Source organism: Engystomops pustulosus, chromosome 8 (genome assembly GCF_040894005.1).
Source record: "Engystomops pustulosus chromosome 8, aEngPut4.maternal, whole genome shotgun sequence".
Taxonomy (NCBI): domain Eukaryota; kingdom Metazoa; phylum Chordata; class Amphibia; order Anura; family Leptodactylidae; genus Engystomops; species Engystomops pustulosus.
In genome coordinates this window covers 39,172,497-39,193,500 of record NC_092418.1, presented here as the reverse complement: position 1 = coordinate 39,193,500, position 21,004 = coordinate 39,172,497, and the positions used below count along the sequence as shown (strand labels likewise).

The 21,004-nt window shown below is 43.5% G+C and overlaps 1 long non-coding RNA gene across 1 annotated transcript in view; it reads left to right on the top strand.

Annotated features, from left to right (window-relative positions):
* LOC140074680 (uncharacterized) overlaps positions 1-21,004 on the top strand; it is a 58,711-nt gene that overhangs the window by 25,282 nt on the left and 12,425 nt on the right. The window contains exon 2 of the long non-coding RNA XR_011849243.1: positions 19,651-19,923. This is a non-coding gene — a long non-coding RNA (uncharacterized lncRNA). The remainder of the gene's footprint in view (positions 1-19,650; positions 19,924-21,004) is intronic.

The following is a 21,004-nucleotide window of genomic DNA, read 5'->3' as shown; positions in this document are numbered from 1 at the left end:
TTATATTTTGTTCTATTCCCTAAGAAGAATGGCTTGACCATTAAATATTCTTTTACCTCGTGTTACCCCATCATCTTCATAAACCGTAAGCTCTGGCGAGCAGGGACCTCACTCCTGTTGTTCCATACAAATGTTGTGCTCTGTTACATTACATTTGTATTTGTTTCCTATGATTTGTAAAGCGCTACGGAATATGATGGCGCTATATAAATAAAGATTATTATTATTATTATGGAGGCAGTGAACTAGTAGTAGATTAAAGGTGCTGCAGTTAAAACTATGTTAGTTGGATCTTGGGATGGAGCTGGCGCTCCGCAGCCAGGCGAGCTTTCGCCAATCCAAGCCCCTGTCTCTAGGCTACTCCCCAAACAGCACTTCTAAGAACCTTTTGTATAAGATCAAGTGTAGTAGCGTTCTTATAAGTTTGGGATATGGCGGGTGAGGGGAATGTAAACAGATGCGCAAGAAGCGCTGAAATAATATTGGTAAATGATAAAAGTTTATTAGTATATTTTGTGGATAACACAGCTGGGTGGCGACAAAGTTAACAACTTTGATGTGGAATCCATGAAAACAACCCAAATTTCTGCCTGACACACCTCGTTTGATAAAGGGACGATGTATGGAGGCAGCTATATGGACGACTTTTGGAGGTAGCAATGGAGACAACGTGTGGAGGCTGCTATGGAGACAATTTAATTTGGATAGTGCCTGTATGTGGCAGTCCCAAAAATTTTTCAAACCAGAGGAGCAGGTAGGTGGCCCTCCAGAAAAATTGAATAGATTGAGTGCCTGTATGTGGCAGTCCCAAAAAGTTTTCAAACCAGAGGAGCAGGTAGGTGGCCCTCCAGAAAAATAGAATAGATTGAGTGCCTGTATGTGGCAGTCCCAAAAAGTTTTCAAACCAGAGGAGCAGGTAGGTGGCCCTCCAGAAAAATAGAATAGATTGAGTGCCTGTATGTGGCAGTCCCAAAAAGTTTTCAAACCAGAGGAGCAGGTAGGTGGCCCTCCAGAAAAATTGAATCGATTGAGTGCCTGTATGTGGCAGTCCCAAAAAGTTTTCAAACCAGAGGAGCAGGTTGGTGGCCCTCCAGAAAAATTGAATAGATTGAGTGCCTGTATGTGGCAGTCCCAAAAAGTTTTCAAACCAGAGGAGCAGGTAGGTGGCCCTCCAGAAAAATTGAATAGATTGAGTGCCTGTATGTGGCACTCCCAAAAATTGTTTAAAACAGAGGAACGGGTCGGTGGCCCTCCAGAAAAATTGAATAGATTGAGTGCCTGTATGTGGCACTCCCAAAAATTGTTTAAAACAGAGGACCGGGTCGGTGGCCCTCCAGAAAAATTAAATGCATAAAGTACTATAGCTAGAGCCAGTGGGCCCTGTCAAAAAATAGCCAGTTTCCTCTGCTTTACTGTACAAAGAGGAGGAGAAGGAGGAAAATGAGGAGGAGGAGGAGTGGATCAATTATTCAGGTTGAGCTTCCTTCACCTGGTGGAGATTGGATATTATGAGAAATCCAGGCTTTATTCATCTTAATAAGCGTCAGCCTGTCAGCGCTGTCAGTCGACAGGCGTGTACGCTTATCGGTGATGATGCCACCAGCTGCACTGAAAACCCGCTCGGACAAGACGCTAGCGGCAGGGCAGGCAAGAACCTCCAAGGCGTACAGCGCCAGTTCGTGCCACATGTCCAGCTTTGAAACCCAGTAGTTGTAGGGAGCTGTGTGATCATTTAGGACGATGGTATGGTCAGCTACGTACTCCCTCACCATCTTTCTGTAAAGATCAGCCCTACTCTGCCGAGACTGGGGACAGGTGACAGTGTCTTGCTGGGGTGACATAAAGCTGGCAAAAGCCTTGTAAAGCGTACCCTTGCCAGTGCTGGACAAGCTGCCTGCTCGCCTACTCTCCCTCGCTACTTGTCCCGCAGAACTACGCACTCTGCCGCTAGCGCTGTCAGAAGGGAAATACTGTTTCAGCTTGTGCACCAGGGCCTGCTGGTATTCATGCATTCTCACACTCCTTTTCTCTGCAGGGATGAGAGTGGAAAGATTTTGCTTGTACCGTGGGTCCAGGAGAGTGAACACCCAGTAATCGGTGCTGGAATAAATTCTTTGAACGCGAGGGTCACGGGATAGGCAGCATGCGCCTGAGTACCAACGCGTAAGAATTCACTCCCCTCACTGGCCTGACTGTCCATTTCCTCCTCCTCCAACTCCTCTTCTTCTGCCCATACACGCTGAACAGTGAAGGACTCAACAATGGTCCTCTCTTGTGTCTCGCCAACATTCTCCTCCTCTTCCTCCTCATCCTCCTCCACCTCCTCCGATATGCGCTGAGAAACAGACCTAAGGGTGCTTTGGCTATCAACAAGGGAATCTTCTTCCCCCGTCTCTTGTGACGAGTGCAAAGCTTCCGACTTCATGCTGATCAGAGAGTTTTTCAACAGGCCAAGCAGCGGGATGGTGAGGCTGATGATGGCGGCATCGCCACTGACCATCTGTGTTGACTCCTCAAAGTTACTCAGCACCTGACAGATATCAGACATCCACGTCCACTCCTCATTGTAGACTTGAGGAAGCTGACTGACCTGACTACCAGTTCTGGTGGAAGTTGACATCTGGCAGTCTACAATGGCTCGGCGCTGCTGGTAAACTCTGGATAACATGGTCAGTGTTGAATTCCACCTCGTGGGCACGTCGCACAACAGTCGGTGAGCGGGCAGTTGGAGGCGGCGCTGCGCTGCCCTGAGAGTGGCAGCATCTGTGCTGGACTTCCTGAAATGCGCACAGATGCGGCGCACCTTCGTGAGCAAATCTGACAGATTGGGGTATGTCTTGAGGAAACGCTGAACTATCAGATTTAACACATGGGCCAGGCATGGCACATGTGTCAGTCTGCCGAGTTGCAGAGCCGCCACCAGGTTACGTCCGTTGTCACACACAACCATGCCTGGCTTCAGGTTCAGCGGTGCCAGCCACAGATCAGTCTGCGCCGTGATGCCCTGTAATAGTTCTTGGGCGGTGTGCCTTTTATCGCCTAGGCTCAGCAGTTTGAGCACCGCCTGCTGTCGCTTAGCGACGGCACTGCTGCTGTGCCTAGAGCTACCGACTGATGGCGCCGTGCCCACGGATGGTAGTTCGGAGGAGGAGGTGGAGGAGGGGTGGGAGGAGGAGGAGGCATAGTAGGCCTGAAACACCTGGACCGAGGTAGGCCCCGCAATCCTCGGCGTCGGCAGTATATGACCAGCCCCAGGGTCAGACTCGGTCCCAGCCTCCACCAAGTTAACCCAATGTGCCGTCAGCGATATATAGTGGCCCTGCCCGGCAGCACTCGTCCACGTGTCCGTGGTCAGGTGGACCTTGTCAGAAACGGCGTTGGTCAGGGCACGGGTGATGTTGTCTGACACGTGCTGGTGCAGGGCTGGGACGGCACACCGGGAAATGTAGTGGCAGCTGGGGACCGAATACCGAGGGGCGGCCGCCGCCATGAGGTTGCGAAAGGCCTCGGTCTCTACTAGCCTATAGGGCAGCATCTCCAGGCTAAGCAATCTGGAGATGTGGACATTAAGGGCTTGGGCGTGTGGGTGGATTGCACTATATTTGCGTTTCCGCTCCAGCGTCTGGGGTATGGAGAGCTGAACGCTGGTGGATGCTGTGGAGGATCGTGGAGGCGACGATGGGGTTTTTGTGGCAGGGTCCTGGGCAGGGGGCTGACTATCAGCTGACACAGGGGAAGGAGCAGTGGTGTGCACGGCCGGAGGTGAACGGGCTTGTTGCCACTGAGTGGGGTGTTTAGCATTCATATGCCTGCGCATACTGGTGGTAGTTAAGCTAGTAGTGGTGGAACCCCTGCTGATCCTGGTTTGGCAAATGTTGCACACCACAGTCCGTCGGTCATCCGGTGTTTCCTTAAAGAACCTCCAGACTTCTGAAAATCTAGCCCTCGCCGCAAGAGCCCTCGCCACGGGAGCTTCACTAGTTGACACATTTGGCGCTGATGCACCTGCTCTGGCCCTGCCTCTCCGTCTGGCCCCACCACTGCCTCTTCCAACCTGTTCTGGTCGAGGACTCTCCTCCGTCTCAGAAGCACTGTGTTCACCCGGCCTATCAACCCAGCTTGGGTCTGTCACCTCATCATCCTCCGATCCCTCAGTCTGCTCCCCCCTCGGACTTCCTGCCCTGACAACAACTTCCCCACTGTCTGACAACCGTGTCTCCTCATCGTCGGACACCTCTTTACACACTTCCACTACGTCAAGAAGGTCATCATCACCCACAGACTGTGACTGGTGGAAAACCTGGGCATCGGAAAATTGCTCAGCAGCAACCGGACAAGTGGTTTGTGACTGTGGGAAGGGTCCAGAAAACAGTTCCTCAGAGTATGCCGGTTCAAATGCCAAATTTTCCTGGGAGGGGGCAGACTGGGGGGGAGGAGGCTGAGGTGCAGGAGCTGGAGGAGTGGCGATTTCGGTGACATGGGTGGACTGCGTGGAAGACTGACTGGTGGACAAATTGCTCGAAGCATTGTCGGCAATCCACGACATCACCTGTTCGCACTGTTCTGGCCTCAACAGTGCTCTACCACGAGTCCCAGTAACTTCAGACATGAACCTAGGGAGTGTAGCTCTGCGGCGTTCCCCTGCTCCCTCATAAGCAGGTGGTGTCTCACCCCGGCCAGGACCACGGCCTCTGACCCCTGCAGTAGTTGGACGCCCACGTCCCCGCCCTCGTCCTCTACCCCTAGCCCTCGGGTTAAACATTTTTAAAATGAGAGTTATAACTTTAATTTTTTTTTAACTTTTTTTTGTGTTTTTTGTTTTTTTTTGTGTTTTTGAGTTTTTAAAACCAAACGATGCTATCCTATTGCTATGGCTATTTTCTAGCCAAGTATGAAAGCACACTACTATGCCAGATGAGATGACGCAGAGTTATGAAACAAAATAAACGTAAAATAAAAAAGGAAAAATGGCAGACTGTGCCTAATTGAAATCCAACCCCTACTAAATTTTCCCACTTCGGTCTTTGCAATGGATATGTGCGTCACTAAGCGCAAAACACAGCGGTCGCAAGTCTCACTACAAATTGCTCACAATTTGCTAGTAGATGCACTGCAGCAAGTACAGCCACCAGCAGATCAACCAGAAATCAAATATATATAACGCTACTGTAGGCGTAAATAAGCCGTTTAGATTCTCCTATGGCTATTTTCTAGCCAAGTATGAAAGCACACTACTATGCCAGATGAGATGACGCAGAGTTATGAAACAAAATAAACGTAAAATAAAAAAGGAAAAATGGCAGACTGTGCCTAATTGAAATCCAACCCCAACTAAATATTCCCACTTCGGTCTTTGCAATGGATATGTGCGTCACTAAGCGCAAAACACAGCGGTCGCAAGTCTCACTACAAATTGCTCACAATTTGCTAGTAGATGCACTGCAGCAAGTACAGCCACCAGCAGATCAACCAGAAATCAAATATATATAACGCTACTGTAGGCGTAAGTAAGCCGTTTAGATTCTCCTATGGCTATTTTCTAGCCAAGTATGAAAGCACACTACTATGCCAGATGAGATGACGCAGAGTTATGAAACAAAATAAACGTAAAATAAAAAAGGAAAAATGGCAGACTGTGCCTAATTGAAATCCAACCCCTACTAAATTTTCCCACTTCGGTCTTTGCAATGGATATGTGCGTCACTAAGCGCAAAACACAGCGGTCGCAAGTCTCACTACAAATTGCTCACAATTTGCTAGTAGATGCACTGCAGCAAGTACAGCCACCAGCAGATCAACCAGAAATCAAATATATATAACGCTACTGTAGGCGTAAGTAAGCTGTTTGGATTCTCCTATGGCTATTTTCTAGCCAAGTATGAAAGCACACTACTATGCCAGATGAGATGACGCAGAGTTATGAAACAAAATAAACGTAAAATAAAAAAGGAAAAATGGCAGACTGTGCCTAATTGAAATCCAACCCCTACTAAATTTTCCCACTTCGGTCTTTGCAATGGATATGTGCGTCACTAAGCGCAAAACACAGCGGTCGCAAGTCTCACTACAAATTGCTCACAATTTGCTAGTAGATGCACTGCAGCAAGTACAGCCACCAGCAGATCAACCAGAAATCAAATATATATAACGCTACTGTAGGCGTAAGTAAGCTGTTTGGATTCTCCTATGGCTATTTTCTAGCCAAGTATGAAAGCACACTACTATGCCAGATGAGATGACGCAGAGTTATGAAACAAAATAAACGTAAAATAAAAAAGGAAAAATGGCAGACTGTGCCTAATTGAAATCCAACCCCTACTAAATTTTCCCACTTCGGTCTTTGCAATGGATATGTGCGTCACTAAGCGCAAAACACAGCGGTCGCAAGTCTCACTACAAATTGCTCACAATTTGCTAGTAGATGCACTGCAGCAAGTACAGCCACCAGCAGATCAACCAGAAATCAAATATATATAACGCTACTGTAGGCGTAAGTAAGCCGTTTAGATTCTCCTATGGCTATTTTCTAGCCAAGTATGAAAGCACACTACTATGCCAGATGAGATGACGCAGAGTTATGAAACAAAATAAACGTAAAATAAAAAAGGAAAAATGGCAGACTGTGCCTAATTGAAATCCAACCCCTACTAAATTTTCCCACTTCGGTCTTTGCAATGGATATGTGCGTCACTAAGCGCAAAACACAGCGGTCGCAAGTCTCACTACAAATTGCTCACAATTTGCTAGTAGATGCACTGCAGCAAGTACAGCCACCAGCAGATCAACCAGAAATCAAATATATATAACGCTACTGTAGGCGTAAATAAGCCGTTTAGATTCTCCTATGGCTATTTTCTAGCCAAGTATGAAAGCACACTACTATGCCAGATGAGATGACGCAGAGTTATGAAACAAAATAAACGTAAAATAAAAAAGGAAAAATGGCAGACTGTGCCTAATTGAAATCCAACCCCTACTAAATTTTCCCACTTCGGTCTTTGCAATGGATATGTGCGTCACTAAGCGCAAAACACAGCGGTCGCAAGTCTCACTACAAATTGCTCACAATTTGCTAGTAGATGCACTGCAGCAAGTACAGCCACCAGCAGATCAACCAGAAATCAAATATATATAACGCTACTGTAGGCGTAAGTAAGCCGTTTAGATTCTCCTATGGCTATTTTCTAGCCAAGTATGAAAGCACACTACTATGCCAGATGAGATGACGCAGAGTTATGAAACAAAATAAACGTAAAATAAAAAAGGAAAAATGGCAGACTGTGCCTAATTGAAATCCAACCCCTACTAAATTTTCCCACTTCGGTCTTTGCAATGGATATGTGCGTCACTAAGCGCAAAACACAGCGGTCGCAAGTCTCACTACAAATTGCTCACAATTTGCTAGTAGATGCACTGCAGCAAGTACAGCCACCAGCAGATCAACCAGAAATCAAATATATATAACGCTACTGTAGGCGTAAGTAAGCTGTTTGGATTCTCCTATGGCTATTTTCTAGCCAAGTATGAAAACACACTACTATGCCAGATGAGATGACACTGAGTTATTAAAAAAATAAACGTAAAATAAAAAGTAAATGGCAGACTGTGCCTAATTGAAATCAAACCCCTAATAAATTTTCCCACTTTGGTGTTTGAGGTGGATATGTGTGTCACTAAGAGCTAAACACAACGGTAGCAAGTCCCCCTGCAAATTCCTCACAATATGGTACTAGCTGCAAATAAAAAAAAAAAAAGTAGAACGTTATTGTAGCCCTAAGAAGGGCTGTTGGGTTCTTGGAGAATCACTCCTGCCTAACAGTAAGCTAATAGAACACCCTAACGCTTTCCCTGACCAGCAGCAGCTCTCTCCCTAGCGGCATCCAGACACAGAATGATCCGAGCAGCGCGGGCAGCGGCTAGTCTATCTCAGGGTCACCTGATCTGGCCAGCCAACCACTGCTATCGACGTGTAAGGGTACCACGTCATGCTGGGTGGAGTGCAGAGTCTCCTGGCTTGTGATTGGCTCTGTTTCTGGCCGCCAAAAAGCAAAACGGCGGGAGCTGCCATTTTCTCGAGCGGGCGAAGTATTCGTCCGAGCAACGAGCAGTTTCGAGTACGCTAATGCTCGACCGAGCATCAAGCTCGGACGAGCATGTTCGCTCATCTCTAATTATGAAACTATAGTAATGGGAGCCCTGCATGCAAGGACTTACAATCCATGAGATTACCGTATATACTCGAGTATAAGCCGACCCAAGTATAAACCGAGGCCCCTAATTTTACCACAAAAATCTGGTAAAACCTATATTTTGTTTACTCGAGTATAAGCCGAGTTTGAGTTTTCAGCACATATTTTTGTGCTGAAAAACTAGGCTTATACTCGAGTATATAAGGTACTTGTTCTCATCACAAAAAAGATCTTCAGGCTGTCCTATTTAAGAGGAAAAGATATTTATAGAAATGTGAAGTTTTTGTGTCTGGCAGGAAATGCTGGTTTTTGTCTAAATCTCTGAATTGCATAATTTCTGCTCCCAGGTAAGGTGAATGGCATGTAAAGTTGTTTATGGTTGCATTGTAATAGGATACCTGTAAGTTACCTGAGTGAAGTTGGCCCCCCCACCTTGTTCAAATCAAACAAAATAGGTGTCAAACGTTTGTGCTACGTTTGTGCTGGTTTGTGCAGCAGAAATTTTTGTTTGTGCCGCCATCGTTTTCGAGATTTTAATGAAAGTTTACAGAGGTCATCAGAGGTCAACCAGCCCCCCCACATTGCCCAAATCAAACAAAACTGGTGCCGAACAATTCTGCTACGTTTGTGCTGGTTTGTGCTGCGCAAATTTTTGTTTGTGCCGCTTTTGTTTTGAATATATGAACAAAAATTTAAAGTTCAAAAGTTCAAGCAGCCCCCCCACATTAACCGAATCAAACAAAACTGGTGTCAAATGTTAGTGCTACGTTTGTGCTGGTTTGTGCAGCAAAAATTTTTGTTTGTGCCGCTATAATTTTTAAGGTATGTTCAGGTGTTTGAAGTGTTTAGGATGAACTGGTAAAAAACAAACCTAGTGACACTTCCCTGGTTTGATCACCAGGGGGAGCTGGCAAACACATTGTACTTTGGAAGAAATGAACTCTGATGACCTCTGCAAAAAAGTATGAATATATTAAAAATGATAGCGGCACAAACGAAAATTTTTGCTGCACAAACCAGCACAAACGTAGCACTAACGTTTGACACCCGTTTTGTTTGATTCGGTTAATGTGGGGGGGCTGCTTGAACTTTTGAACTTTCATTTTTTGTTCATATATTCAAAACAAATGCGGCACAAACAAAAATTTGCGCAGCACAAACCAGCACAAACATAGCAGAATTGTTCGGCACCAGTTTTGTTTGATTTGGGCAATGTGGGGGGGCTGGTTGACCTCTGATGACCTCTGGAAACTTTCATTAAAATCTTAAAAACGATAGTGGCACAAACGAAAATTTCTGCTGCACAAACCAGCACAAACGTAGCACAAACGTTTGACAACAATTTTGTTTGATTTGAACAAGGTGGGGGGGCCAACTTCACTCAGGTCTGTAAGTTCCATGTTGCAGTCATACAGATATTTTGGACATTTTTTATTGTAAACCTGTTGTAAAATGAATACCAGCATAAAAAACACGTTGGGAAAGTTCCTGAAAGAAGAGCAAAGTGATGAATGCACCATCCTGCGCTGCAGCAGCCGTTATACATTATGCATTGCTACATTTTATTGAAAATAAACACTTTTTTTAGGCAGCACAAGTTTTATTTTTATATTTGTTACTTTTATGAGGTTCCTATTTTTTTTTTTTTTATGCACAAATTTAGACCTAAACACTAGGAGCGCACTCAGAAGTTCTGTTTTCATGCTTTTATTTGGTGCCTTTAATCTAAATATAAGCATAAGAACAGAACAATGGCATTAAAATAGGAAATTAAAATCTGAACTCTTATTATTTTTTTTGGGGGGGGGGATATTATAAAGACAATAAAGTTTAGGCTTTGTTCACACTAGTTTTAAAGGGAACCTGTCAGGGCGAGTTGTGACACTAAACCCACCACATGGGGTCTCATATAGATACCGTTAACCTGTGGGTGGTTTAGTGTCCCTAATTGGCAGGAAAAACTGGTTCTAGCCTCAATCCTCAGAATTGCATAATTATTTCTCAGGTACAAAACTTTGACAAGGTGAAAACATAACAGGTTCTCTGACCTCAGAAATGTTAATGGTATTTATAACATTGTAATAATAGCATTCACATTAATAGCATACATAGTAGGTTCTATGCTATGAATAATTTTTTGGTAGTTTTCATGCCTAAAAATCTTAAAATTACATGTTTTATGGTAATGTTTGTATTTTGTAAATCCACCTTTAGCTTTCAACACTGCCTGAATGCTTCAGGGAATGTTTTCAATCAGATTCGAGCACATCTCAACCAAAATGTGATCTTTTTTACGCACTCCCTATGTTGTTGCATAGTGGTCGACTCATTTGGATACAAATGCAGTTTGTTCTTTCACTCTTACCAAAAGGTCTGGGCACTGTCTGTCCCATCCAGCGACTCTACTTCATTTTCATTTAACTATTTATTTTCCAATATTCCAATACCGAGTGATGTCATCCCTGTGCACATGTGCAGTACTGTTTGAGAGATGTAAGCCCTACAAGCAGGTCAGTATTAACAATGGAGGAGTAAAAGATTGGGATTAACATATTGTTGGCTCATTTGTGAGTAACATCTGTTTAACATCGACATGACTGTATGTGAAGTTGGAGTGGGTGGCAGGGTAGCTGCAACTAAAGCACATTTTGGCCATGAAAGGTGTGTTTTGGAAAAGCTGAGCAGATGGCAAACCTGGATACCAGACCAGCTGGACCACAAGTACTTGGTGCAGACTTCTCACAATGGCTCCACCCTGGGGAAGAGACAGGCCATGTCAAAACTGATACTGTTAGTCTTTGGTGTGCCTGGCAGTAGGCAGGCACCTACTGCCAGGCACCCTTGTGAGGTAGGGAACCTCAATGTGTATTTGGTGCCGGAGAGGCTTAGGCTTTAACCCCTTCACGCTCCGTGGCGGATATATCCGCCACGGAGCGCAGTGACTTAGCGCTCAGTGGCGGATATATCCGCCACGGCGCTTATGCCGGCTCGGCTCTGGATCAGAGCCGAACCGGCATGGGGAAACACGGGGTGCCGGCTGTAACTAATAGCCGGCACCCCAGTGTTACACCCGCGATCGGAGTCGGCTCCGATCGCGGGTGTGTAACCCGTTAAATGCCGCGGTCAGCACGACCGCGGCATCTAACATGTCTCTGGGGTGTCTTTCCCCCACGATCGGCCCCCCCGAACCGTTTTCGGGGGGCGCCGATCGTTGCTATAGTAACTCTGGGGTCCGATCTGGACCCCAGAGTTACCTGCAGGCACTGCCAGTAAGATGGCGTCTGTGACGTCATCTTACTGGCATAGTGCCAGCCTATGCAAGTGCATAGGCTGACACTGATAATACTCTGCAATACATGATTATTGCAGAGTATTATCATGAACAAGCAATCAGATGATTGCTTGGTCATTTCCCATGGTGGAAAAAGTGAAAAAGTAAAAAAAAAAATGTTATTCAATAAAAAATAAAGTAATAAATCAATAAAAATGCCCATAAGCCCCATAACATATAAAGAGACATATAACCCCAAAAAAGTCTAAATCATAACAAAAACCCCACATATATAGTATCACCGCGTCCGTAACAACCCGTAGAATACAAGTAAATCATTATTGAACCCCCACGATAAACGCCGTAAAAAAAAACTGCTATAAACCTTCCAAAAATTATGATTTTTAGCTATTCAATCCCACAAAAAATGCTATAAAATGTGATCAAAAAACCATGTGTACTCCGACATGATACTGATGCAAAGTACAACATGTCCCGCAAAAAATAAGCCATCAACCAGCTCCGTAGCCAAAAAAGTAACAATGTTATGCCACTTGGAAGACGGCAATACATAAATGATAGATTTTTCCCCACATTAGGGTTTTGTTTGACAAATTTAGTAAAACGTAAGAAAATATATTCATGTCTGGTATCCCCGTAATCGTATCGACCCATAGAATGAAGATAATATGATTATTAGTCTATACGGTGAACACCAAAAAAAAAAGAAGTAAAAAATCCAGTACAGAATTGATGCTTTTCTACTCCTGCCCTCAAAAAAAGTTCCTAAATTTTCAACAATAGGTGATACTAACCCCAAAATGGTAACAATGGAAAAAGCATCTCATCGCGCAAAAAAAATGGCATCACATGGCCCAAATAACGAAAAAGCGAAAATTTTATAGCCTTCAAAAGGGGCCAATGAGGAAACTAAAATCCTGGCAGCTGCAGGGTGCTCCTTCCCTTCTGAGTCTCGCTGTGCGCCCATAACACAAGTAATGTCCACATGTGGGGGGTCTTTGTACTCAGGAGAAATTGTAGAACAAATTGTATGGTGGGTTTTCTCTTTTTATATTTTGGAAATGTGTAAATTTTAGTGCTAAATGAACGTATAAGGGAACAATTTGACCATTCTAAATTTCACCTCCATTTTGATTCAATTACTATGAAGATCTCAAGGGGTTAACAATCTTCGTAAAAGCTGTTTCTGATAGCTTGAGGGGTGCAGATTTGAAAATGGGTGGGTTATATTGGGGGTTTTGATGCTAAATATGTAAAATTTCATTCAAAACTGTATTTATCCCCAAAATAGTCAATTCTGAAAATCCGGAAAAGCGATATTCTTTTTGTAAGCCGCGTGACATCAAAATAAATTATCCAGACATTTCAGAAATTATGAAAATGTAAAGTAGACAAATGGGAAATGTTATTCAGCAACTTATTTAGGTGGTAAATCTATCTGCCTGAAAACGCAATGATTTTGAATTTCGAAAATGGCAAATTTTTCAAAAAATTTATCATATTTGCTTTTTTTTTGTAAGTAAACGCAAAACTTATCAGCCAAAATTTACCACTAAAATGAAGTACAACATGTGGGGAAAAAACAATCTCAAAATCGTTTTGATACGTAACAGTGTTCAAAAGTTATAACCATATAAAGCGACGCAGGTCAGAATCCAAAAAATCGGGCTGAGCCTTAAGCTACAAAATGGCTGCGTCCTTAAGGGGTTAATTTAGCTGGTTTGTTTATTTTGTTTTACTGCCGAATAAAACTGGCTGAGGTCAGTGTGGACAGTGAAATTACTTGTGCTGGTGAATTGTGCCCGTCTACCCCAGGAGATGATGATCTTGGACCTGATCCCTTACATATAAGTGGAGGTATGCTGTGGCGAAATATAGCAGAAGAACTGTGTGGCAGCAGGATTTAAAGGGGCAGTAGCCCCATTTGACAGGCTGTCTCTAAAGCTTGTGGTGTCTGAGGGGAGAGACATGGATCCAGAGACTGGTGGATGCTGCTGGAAACACCATGGGGCTGCAAAAAGCCCAAATAGAGAGCTTGTCTCTGAGGAGAGAGACGTACAGAGACTGTTGCTATTTTGCTTGGCTGAATTTGAAAGACGCTTGTGGCAGATGATGTGGAAGGAAGATCTTGAAATGCTGAAAGGTTATTCCCAAAGTGACCTGGCAGAGGTCGAAGTGAAACATGAGGCTGCTTAGGAGCAACTACAGAGGTCCCTGGATATACAGATTTCTAGCCAACATGGAGGTCCTACAACACCAGGAGTGCTTCCACCTGCATGCCCTACACTGCCTGATGCCACTATGAGGCCTGACCAGCCAAGCGGAGGCCGCTCTATTGTCCAAGGAACCCGTGATGTGTCTGCAAATCCAGTGAAAAACATGGTGTGTGCCGTTCCCAAGGACAACCAACTGGAATAGGTATGCAGATGCCTAAAAATGCACTATTGTGCAACCAACTGGAATAGGTATGCAGATGCCTAAAAATGCACTATTGTGTGTCTGGATGATGGAGTACATCCCGACATCTTGATGTTTCTGAGCAGTGAACCAGGGACAGGTAAGACTGTACTGATTGAGTTTAAAACTGGCTTTGGGACTGTGACCGATGAGTTTGAACTTTGGAGGTCGAGTTCATACTTGGTAAAGACTTTCCTTATTTCTTAAAATAACAGAACAACACAACAACAATTAACGGTACTAACAATAACAGAGGTCACTTAAGACCTAATCATAAAGGTAACTCCACTATGCCAGAGTGGTCAGAGGTGGCCCTCACAATTATTGAATAAATACCAAAAAAAATAGACGAAAAAAGGGAAATCCATGCCAATAATAATCTTATAAAGTAGAGAAACTTTATTGATAACAAATTAATTCTTTAAAATGTACTAAAAAGTTCCAGGAGAGACAATGCATGAACAACCCAGGTAAGGGTACACAGCTGTATATAGAGTAGTGCAAAGGGAGCGCAGCTCCTAATGGCAGTACTGTGTACTGCACCACATAACAAAAACTCATACCCAGACACAGAAGTTAAGCAAATGAATACTACAAATAAACATGCAGTTATTTGAAAAAAGTATCAGACCCAAACAAGGATAAAAATCTGTGAAAGGGAGATCCCGTGGACCACAGTACTTGGTGTTCAGCCCCCGACACGCATTTCAACCCGCTGCACTCCCTATGCACTACTCTATATACAGCTGTGTACCCTTACCTGGGTTGTTCATGCATTGTCTCTCCTGGAACTTTTTTGTACATTTTAAAGAATTAATTTGTTATCAATAAAGTTTCTCTATTTTATAAGATTATTATTTGCATGGATTTCCCTTTTTTCATCTATTTTTTTTGGTATTTTTTCCTTATTTCTTGCAGTTGTGGTAGAGTATCCAAAATGGTGCCAAAACTGCCTCCTGCAAAGTGTTCTGTACAAAAGTCTAAAAGAGACAGTGCACAAGTCACAGACTAAACTCCCTGAGGTGATGATGGACGGAGTCTCACTGTCTGACAGTCTGAACTGCGACCAAAACAGGTTGAACCCACAGAATGAGACGGTACAGCTGGTACTTGTAGGGTCTAATGGACTGTGTGATAACAATGAATCACATGCAATAGATTGTACTGAAATTGACACTGCTGCAATGTCATGTTTTGTGGATTTCCTGCCTTATGATTGTATCATCCCACACATTCAGGTAAATTTGGAGTGTGAACAGGCAGGTAGAAGTGCAGCCAAATGTAATGAGGGGATTGGCTCAAGTGTGCCCTAGAGGTTGTGGGTTGTAATGCCAAATATAGCAACACTGATAAGTTTGCTGTAACTAATGGTAACAAAGATTGCCATGCTGCCCTAATGTTTTCTTGTGACGCTAATGTAAATGATATTGACCATGGTTCCCCTCCAGCTCAGAGTAAAGTGAGCACTGATGACTCTGAATTGCATGAGTGCGAACTGAGCCCTAATCAAATGGCTGTAAGTGCCAATATTGTGGATAAGCTTGCCAATACAGATGAGGTCTTTGATAAGGCTGACCATGTGTTGTGGCCTACTGATACATGTACCACTAAATGCTTTCGTACCCCAGAATCTGTGGGATGTGAGGATCCGCAGTTTCAGTCACTGGTTAATAACCAAGAAGGTAAAATGTCCGATGACAACCAGAGGTCTGCTGTACCTACGTTCTATGAGGAGGTTTGTTTTACAAATGATGACTGATCAAGTGATGAGAGGATCAATTGCAAATCAGCTACTATCAGATGATGAGGAAGACAACTGTGTTAGGTTGGATTCACACAGCCATTGCCCGCCGTACCGTAGCACAGCGGGCACATTGCAGCATGCAGGGAGAAGAGGAGGAGGTGAGCACTGCTCACATGTCCTATCTTTTTACAGGTTATGGAGTGGTACAGTGCCGCATGTGTGCTGCACTATACTGCTCCCGTAGGGCGCTGTGCACCCATTGCCGTCTATGGGGGATGTATATCGGCCATATATACACTCACTGGCCACTTTATTAGGTACACCTGTCCAACTGCTTGTTAACACTTAATTTCTAATCAACCAATCACATGGCGGCAACTCAGTGCATTTAGGCATGTAGACATGGTCAAGACAATCTCCTGCAGTTCAAACCGAGCATCAGTATGGGGAAGAAAGGTGATTTGAGTGCCTTTGAACGTGGCATGGTTGTTGGTGCCAGAAGGGCTGGTCTGAGTATTTCAGAAACTGCTGATCTACTGGGATTTTCACGCACAACCATCTCTAGAATTTACAGAGAATGGTCCGAAAAAGAAAAAACATCCAGTGAGCGGCAGTTCTGTGGGTGGAAATGCCTTGTTGAAGCCAGAGGTCAGAGGAGAATGGGCAGACTGGTTCAAGCTTATAGAAAGGCAACAGTGACTCAAATCGCCACCCCTTACAACCAAGGTAGGCAGAAGAGCATCTCTGAACGCACAGTATGTCAAACTTTGAGGCAGATGGGCTACAGCAGCAGAAGACCACACCGGGTGCCACTCCTTTCAGCTAAGAACAGGAAACTGAGGCTACAATTTGCACAAGCTCATCGAAATTGGACAGTAGAAGATTGGAAAAAACGTTGCCTGGTCTGAGGAGTCTCGATTTCTGCTGCGACATTCGGATGGTAGGGTCAGAATTTGGCGTCAACAACATGAAAGCATGGATCCATCCTGCCTTGTATCAACGGTTCAGGCTGGTGGTGGTGGTGTCATGGTGTGGGGAATATTTTCTTGGCACTCTTTGGGCCCCTTGGTACCAATTGAGCATCGTTGCAACGCCACAGCCTACCTGAGTATTGTTGCTGACCATGTCCATCCCTTTATGACCACAATATACCCAACATCTGATGGCTACTTTCAGCAGGATAACGCGCCATGTCATAAAGCTGGAATCATCTCAGACTGGTTTCTTGAACATGACAATGAGTTCACTGTACTCAAATGGCCTCCACAATCACCAGATCTCAATCCAATAGAGCATCTTTGGGATGTGGTGGAACGGGAGATTCGCATCATGGATGTGCAGCCGACAAATCTGCGGCAACTGTGTGATGCCATCATGTCAATATGGACCAAAATCTCTGAGTAATGCTACCAGCACCTTGTGGAATCTATGCCACGAAGAATTGAAGCAGTTCTGAAGGCTAAAGGGGGTCCAACCCATTACTAGCATGGTGTACCTAATAAAGTGGCCGGTGAGTGTATGTTGGCCGTATATACGCCCTCCATGCGCAGTATGAATTTAGCCTTATTCAGAGTCTAACAGTTGTGAGTAACCTGTGTGATGCATCAAAAGGTGTTATGAAGAAGCAACATTACAAGTGCTATTAATTTTCATCTATGAGACCATCTGTATTATTGGCATATCCAGCTACAAATAATACAAATTGCAGTGAAATACAGAGACAAATTGTGGTGACAGATTCCTGAAAATATTCATTTGGATGACTATGAACTTTTTTTTTAGTTTTTACTATTTTTCAATGAAGTATAAGATTACATTTGAGTACATTTGAGTACAGTTTCAGGTTTTTTTATTCTACTTTTTATGTCTTTCAGAAAGGGCCCTTGCAGAAATATGAGTATAACATTTTGTAATAAAGATGTTATGGCATAGACAATTTTAGCATTTTAACTATTATATGATACAATGGTATTAATAATCTGAATATACCCATCAAAGTGGGATATGATCTAAACAGGGAAGTTTTGAGTGTACTGGTTTATATATTGTAAAGTAAGTAGAGAGGTATACATTTGGAATATACAGGCAATCCCCAGGTTATGTACAAGATAGGTTCTTTAGGTTTGTTCTTAAGTTGAATTTGCATGTAAGTCATGTTCTATTTTCATAGGAACCAGGATTAACAATAAAGCTTAATTGCAGACACCTGTGAGCCTAGAGCTAAAGTACAGTAAATTACCAACATACAGAGGGCCATTTGTAACTTGGGGTTGTCTGTAAGTCAGGTGTTCTTAAGTAGGGGACTGCCTGTACTCTAAATGCATTGGAAAATTGAGAAGCTAATTGAGTGTATATTCTTATAATTTCGTTATGCATTTAAACAGGTTTTCCCAACAAGAAAGTTAGGCCCATCCAGAGGATAGGGCCTAACTCGCTGATCAGTAGGGGTCTCAGTGATGATACCTCCGAAGATCACGAGAACGGGTGGTCAGTCAGGGTCCCAGGTACCTCCCTGGAACAGACGGCCACGCGTGGATAGGGCCTAACTTGCTTGGTGGAAAACCCCTTTTAGTTACATATAAAAGCATACCTGAAGCATATATTAATATTGTAAATTGAATAAAGTAAAATATATATATGTGTGTGTTGTATTTACTCTATTCTATTTTCTAATATTGGTATATGCTTCAGGTCACATTAAATATGCTTCAGGTGGAACATTAAATCCTTCTCATACATATAGCTTGGCTTTAAGATCACCTTCAATCCTGATCAAGTAGCTAGGTTCTTCCAGACCCTTTTGCACCCAGCAGACCTCAGTCTATCGAATTTTGTCTCATCTCTCCACATCACCCTTTTCCAATCTTCTTATGTCCACTTTTCATATTTTTTCACAGGGTGAAAAGACATAAGAGTTAAAACCTAACTTTTAATATAACGGCTGATAAAATTACACTTACTCAAACACAAACAAAAATAGATTTATGGACCATCTTAAACCAATGGATAACACTTCCCCACACATGTAGGATTTTCAACAAACCAGTACCTACTTGAACCTGGCAACAAGCTGAACTCAAATAACCACACTACATGGAAAGTTCTTACCGGTTCACAGGGGGGGGGGGGGATGTGCGGGATGTCGGTCAGGAGAGTGTAGTGCGGGATCCACCAGGTCATGAACAGTTGACGACACTGCACCTAGTAGTCCCTACCCATACCTTTCCCTGACCCCAAGATATATAGCTCCCGCCCTGACAAGGGCGGTCCCAAGGTGACCCTAATTCTAAGATCACCCTAGTAGGCCCTAAGTAGTTCCCAACGCGTTTCTAGGTCCTGAAAAAATCAGGACCTGTCATCAGGGGAATCCAAATGCATTGTCCAAGGGACCCAGATGGTGATTGATAATCTCCCCACTGAACAGTGCCGCGGTGCACGTGGACAGTGGTCCTATGTTAAAGTGCCGCAGCTAGGGTAGAGTGCTATATATCTTGTGGTCAGGGAAGGTATGGGTAGGGACTACTAGGTGCAGTGTCACCAACTGCTCCTGACCTGGTGGATCCCGCACTACACTCTCCTGACCGACATCCCGGACCCGTACACCCCCCTCCCCCCGCCTCTGTGAATCGGTAAGAACTTTTCATGTTGTATGGTTATTTGATTTCAGCTTGTTGCCAGGTTCAAGTAGGTACTGGTTTGTTGGAAATCCTACATGTGTGGGGAAGTGTTCTCCATTGGTTTAAGATGGTCCATAAATCTATTTTTGTTTCTGTTTGAGTAAGTGTAATTTTATCAGCCGTTATATTAAAAGTTAGGTTTTAACTCTTATGTCTTTTTACCCTGTGTTGAACTGTTTAAGTGATATTGGTGGAAGCCGAGGTGCTCGGACACTTCCAGGGGATAGGTGCTATACTCTTTGGCAACAGCAATTGTTGTGTAAATCTTGTGTGTTTTCATATTTTTTGCAGACTAAAGACAACACTTCTTATGACAATAGTGAAGTTGAGGCTTCTTCACCTTATTTTGGGCCACCATGCTAGACTTGTGTAATGTTCATTGCATGGTGCTTCCATGGACCTCTGTGATCTCACCATCCCGACACATACGAGCCACTTCCACTGCCGTGTCTTCACACCAGAACCGGTAGACCTTGTGATGAGCCGACTTGTTGACTTGGATATTTTGCCAGATCCCAATGTGATCTACAGTATACAGATGAAGACATCGAGAAAACAAAACAGGTAAGAGGCTGGAACATGGAAAACCATATTGGAGCACAGGATGAAACTTTAGTTTAGGCTGGGGTGTCTGTTTATGGGGTTAACTTTGCTGCAAATCTTTTTGCCTTGAAGGCATCTTGGCACGTGTCCTACACACCTGTGGAGACATCCGGTTTGGATCATCCTCTGCCTCCTCCATGCCTGTGCTGTTAACTACATGTGTATGTAATGATGTAAAAGTGTTATCTATGCAGCTATTCTTCTTCCGTATATTAGTAGTGTGTCACATGTTCTTTAAATTGTCAGTATCCCTTTCCCTTTTCATTTACTTTGTTGTGCTCCTATAATACTGTTATTATACCGTATATAAGTTGCATTGAAAAAGTATAGAAATCAATGACATAATTGGATGGGCTCATCCCCTACCGTGACCTCTTCTCTGAATTGATACACTTTACCAGCAACAAATAATTCTATTTCTCATAATATCTGAAAATGTATACAATTTTTTCCTCGCTGCAGTGTAATTTTGATCAATGGTTTCTTGTAAATTCTCCAATTTGTCTGTTTTGTTTTATCCCTTAGGGCATGGTAGACTGACTGCCCTTGACCAGAGACTTCCATATAACATCTTGCTTTACAGTAAAACAATCACCGGCAGACAGCTGGCAGCAGCACTTACTGTAAATTGACTAAAGGTGATGATTCTCTGTGACAGCGGATGACTATACAGGAAAGGGTTTCTGAACTATCAGATTTGCCAACTAACTTGTAAATTATATAGTTAGATCATCATAAAACATGTATTTGCAGCATTTCTCTACAATGAATAGTTGATGTGACTTATACTATAAATATGCATGTAGGCTTAGGTTTCCAATTATAGCATCAAAAGGAAGCAGCAGCACAGAGGTAGTAAAGTGAAATTAACCCCTTAACGACCTTGCCCTTTTTTTCATTTTTACATTTCCATTTTTCACTCCTCACCTTCAAAAACTTTTTTATTTTTCCATGTAAAGAGCTGTGCGAGAGCTTGTTTTGTGCACTTCATACTGACAGTATTTAATATTCCATACACCGTACTGGGAAACGGGAATGCAGT